General features: G+C 54.9%; 1 long non-coding RNA gene across 1 annotated transcript; it reads right to left on the minus strand.

The window, feature by feature from the left end:
• Window positions 1–2,711: 2,711 nt before the first annotated feature.
• On the minus strand, window positions 2,712–4,247 carry LOC311152370. Its single transcript, XR_014616064.1, has 4 exons — window positions 4,176–4,247; window positions 4,008–4,095; window positions 3,363–3,471; window positions 2,712–2,841 (listed from the first exon to the last, which is right to left on the minus strand). It is a non-coding gene; the product is annotated as an uncharacterized lncRNA (long non-coding RNA).
• Between the last annotated feature and the right edge of the window lie 517 nt (window positions 4,248–4,764).

A 4,764-nucleotide genomic window follows, 5' to 3' on the forward strand; every position in this document is an offset into this window, starting at 1 on the left:
GATGAGCTCAAGGGAGGCCCAGTCCTGCTCCTGGTGGGAAATGAGCTCCCTGGGTTTTCTGCAGGGGTGTTCCATATGTCCACATAAAGCAGGACATGGCCCCTCCTGGGAATCTCAAACTACACATCTGTGTTTGTGTGTTCATTGTGCACACCCTGAGAATCCCCTCTGTTTTTCTGGGCACAGCTGAGTCTGGCTGGATCCCAGGCAGGGCCTTGCCCTCAGTTCCAAGTCCACCTGGTCTCTGCAAAGCTCTGGGAGCTGTTGGTCTCTCCCTGCTGTCCCAGCTGTGGCTCTGAGCTGGGAAAGGCAGCAGATCCAGCCCAGGGTTGTCCCCATGTCCCTGGGCTGCCAATTGTTCCCTGTCTCCAACATCCAGGGGAAGTTTCCTGGTGGAAGTTGGGTGATGTTTATAGTGCTTGATTGGGGCACACTCAGGACCTCCCCTCAGCAGCCTTCAGCAGGGATTCTCCAACATGCCTGATGCCTCCATCCCTGCACAAGGCAGGACTCTGAGGGTGAAGCAGGATTTCCCTTCCCCTCTTTTTCTCCTCCTCTCCTGCAGGGCTCCTGTGCACAGTGCTGTGGACTCAGAATGACATGGGGTGGGAGCCATGGTGATAGGGGCAAAGCCTCATCTCTAAAATAGCCGCAGCTTTGTTCCCAGGTCCCAGCTCCAGTCTCAACTGCAAAACCTGCAGCAGGAGCCATTCCTTAAAGGTGTGGGGCAGTGAGGAACCTCTGCACAGCCAGGAGAACTCACATGTGACTCATGATCTCAGTAGAGGGGAAAAAAAGGTTTGACTTCTGCCTTTTTTCCTCTTCATTCTGTTTATAGGAAAATTCAACATCCACAACACAGTTTCACAGCAGTATCACTTAAATCCTCTATTTTTTCATCCATTTAATTCATTACTGTTGGGCCTGCTGCTCTCTGGAACATATGCAGGAGGAGAGCACATAGGACAGGCTGGAATTTCTTGAGTACTCAAGATGTCCAGCCCAAAAGTTCCTTTCTCTGTTTCCCCTCTGCACTGAAGAAAAGGAGGTTTTGGTTTCCTCTTCTGACACCTCTGAGAAGGATTTCCAACCCAAGGTCTTGTGTCACCCTGCCTTGTGTAAGAACTCCTTGTGGTTCTGTGGTGTGCTGGATACATCCAGGGACACAGACTCAGACCCTGCTCGTTGGAAACCAGCACCAAGCTGCTGCTCTGGCACAGAGCAGAACCTTTCCCACTTATCTTCAGAAAACCTTCCCAGTAAACCATCAGTAATCTGGGCAGCTGGGCCCTCTGTTTCTGCTGAGCATGCAGAATCCATTCCCCATGTTTTTCTTAATTTCTTAAATTGTGACTTCATATCTCAAGGTTATGAAGGGAAAAATGTTGAGGCACTGTTGAGGCACCAGGTTCCAAATCCCCAGAAACTCAGGCCCTGCAATTTGGGGGCAAGCAGCTTGCTCTGCTAAACTCCTGGAGGGGGAGCTGCTAACTTGGGCACATGGCACAGACCCTTCTGCCTGTCAAGGACTGTCACCAGAACTGCGCTGCTGCTGGTGCCTGCACCCCCCAGTTCCTGTGCCCATCCCAAGGATTTCCCTGCTGGCCCCACAGCCCGGTGCTGCTGTGCTGCAGGTGTCACAAGAGGTGTTGCATGGGGACAATGGTGACATTGATTGCAACAGCCCCAGGAGGCACCTCAGCCTTTGCCCCTGCAGCAGGGAGGGACCAGGGCCAGCCCCAAAACCATTAATTATTGACTTTGCAGGGCTGGGCGTGCACTTACAGGAATGCTGAGACCATTGGCCTTTGGAAGTGAAGGATGGGGCAACACCAATCTGCCTGAGCTGCCAGAGAGGAGACACCTGGCTTTTGTCCTGATGGCAGATATTTATGGACTTTTTCCTGTTGTAGCACAAGTGACCTGTTTGAGAGATCACCCCCTGGAGAAGCTGTACAGCCAGCCTGGGAGACCTGTTTCCCTTTAAGGCATGCTGAGCTCTGCTGGGTCTGCAGTATGAGGGTCCTTCAGAAGGGATGAGGAAAGGACAGAGGTTGTGGGCTGGTAGAGGACTGGTTGCTGTGGGCCTGGGAGATGGGGGAGAACTGAGCAGGGACTGCACTGCAGACCTCAGCTCAAGGACAGATGAACAGATGGAGACCCCAGTCCACAGTGTGGTGGGAACTCCAGGATATCTGGGATGGGTTGGGTGGGAACCAATGCTGGGAGCAGTACAGAGCCCCCAGCACAGTCGAGCACGCAAACCCATGGCGGTGGGACAAACCCATGGCTAAGGGACACCCATAATCAGCAGGACCAGCACAGGGATCCCAATTCCCCAGAGGGAGCATCTGCAGGGCAGCCCCACCACAGGCACCCCAGCCAGCCTGGCCCAGCAGGCAGTGCCAGGCTCAGCGTCCCCAAAGCACGGCCAGGCAGGAGCATCCCCAGGGACACAGGCGCTGCTCAGCCCCAGCTCCATGCCCAGGGCCTTCTGCTGTCACCAAGGCAGGGGCAGCCCCAGGGGCAGCAGGCACAGCAGCCCTGCAGCAGCAGCAGGACACGCACACACGGCCCAGCCCTGCAATGCCAAAGTGCTCATCTTTATTCAAGCCGGGAAAAGCAGCCCCTGCCCCAAAGACACCGGGGCTGGCACCACAGGGCTCCAGCCCAGCAGCACCCAGCAGGAGCAGCTGCCACTGCTGCTGGCAGCCCAGCTGGGCATGGGACAGGCACGGAGGGCAGGGGACATCAGCAGATGGGGACATCAGCAGATGTGTCCAGCAGCCAGAAGCGAGGGCCGTGTCCTCCTTGGGAATTTCAGGGTCTCAGCCTCTGGGACTATAAGAAGAAAACAGACAAGCACATCACCTGGTGTAACTTTCCCTGCCACTCTCTCCCCTGCCCTGCAGTGCCCAGGGTGAGGTGCAGCAGAGTCAGGCTCAGGGGACGACCTTGTGCAGTCCTTAGTGCAGGTTGGACCTGGGCTATCTCAGTGCTGGCAGCCCTGGCTCCAGGGCTGTGCGGATGAAGGAAAACCCGGATCATGTTCCCAGTGCTGCCATGTGATAGGGAATATTTCTCACTTTGGTGGCACTGGTGAGTTCTCTGCAGAGCCTGAATGAGGCCCTGGGCACTGGGGCAGAGTAGGGAAGCCCTGGCGGACCTGGGGCTCCTGCAGCCCCAGTGAGGGGAGATCAAACCCACAAGGACAATTTGCTCCCTTCTTGAGTTGAGCATCTCTCTCAAAGCATAAATGCTGGACAGTATTTATCATGAGTTGTCAAGAAAGGCACTCGTAACAGATCTTTCTGAGGAAAAACTGGAGGAAAAACTTTTTTCAGCCATGGACTGGCTCTTACCTTCTGCAGCACACATATTCTCCTGCACATCTTCCAACAAAACGTGTACCATAGGGGCAAGAGCGCCGGGAGCAGAATCCCCCTTGTCGCCTGCACACGAGTGCATTGCCTGTTCCCATGGGGAAAGACACATGGAACAATTAAAGTAATACCCTGAGAGGTCAGGCTGTGGTTATAGACAGGCTGATGCTCCCTGGTGCTGGTGCATTTCAGGCCACGAGAAGGGATTGGATCCAATCCCCCCACAGCCACATCTCCAATTACAACACATCTCACCTGGAAGGTCCCTGTGCCCCTAAACTGGAGGCACAGCAGAGCAGAGAGTAGAAATGACCAACATGACATTGATGAAGAGCCAGGCTGTCTCCTAGATGTGTTCCCACCTCTGCCTGGACCAGCAGAGCTGGCAGGCTGGGATTCATCACATTCCATGTCCCTGACCCACAAACCATGTCAGGATTGTGTTTCCATGGGCTCTCTCCACCCCAAATCAGTGTCGATCTGAAAACTCACTCAGGAAACTCCTTGGACCCCAGTCCCCTGCTACCTTTTCATCATTCCCATAAACATGATCACTTCCAGGGACACTGAATTCCCTTTACTGGGTGCTCACATTTTCCCCCTTTACCCCCCTTCCCTTCTCACCTGCAGCACCCTGGAGGAACAGAAGGATCAAGGGGAAGAGCAGGAACAGGATCTTCATGGCTGTTGCTCCTCCTGGGTCTTCACAGGGCTGCAGAGGAGACACCAAGGTAATGGGGACAGGCAGAACCCTGAGTGGGGCAGGATTCTGGAAGGAGACCCCACACTCACCTCAGTGACAAAGGCTTTGGTGTTCAGGCAGCAGCAAAGCCAGCAGGAATGGCTGTGTGCAGATGCCCCTGGGGCCAGGGAATGCTGCAGTGCCCCAAACACGCTGGGTTTATAGCAGTGCTGGAGGGTGGGACAGGCCCCAGTTCCTGCTGGCACAAGTGGCCTGGGCCAACCTGGGAGTGCCCCAAGGCTGTGGGCGTGCTGGGGCTGGCCCTGGTCCCTCCCTGCTGCAGGGGCAGAGGCTGAGGAGCCTCCTGGGGCTGTTGCAATCAATGTCACCGTTGTCCCCATGCAACACCTCTTGTGACACCCGCGGCAGAGCGGCACCGGGCTGGGCTGGAGAGGAATGGGATGGACAAGAGAGGTGGGTTGGTGTTGGGAAGAGGAGAAATGAGGAAATGGTTGCCATCCTTGTGGTCTCTAATTTACTTTGTTCTATACTCAGAGTGGGATGTGGAAGATCTGACTGAATATTGCAGTCATGCTCAGCTTTGTATGCAGGGAGCAAAGGTTTGCCACTCATTTCACACCAACCGTTCTCTTGGGGAGTTTGGAAATGAAATGGAGAAATAAAATTTCCTGCACTCCC

Source organism: Fringilla coelebs (genome assembly GCF_963513975.1).
Source record: "Fringilla coelebs genome assembly, chromosome: 3".
Classification (NCBI taxonomy): Eukaryota; Metazoa; Chordata; class Aves; order Passeriformes; family Fringillidae; genus Fringilla; species Fringilla coelebs.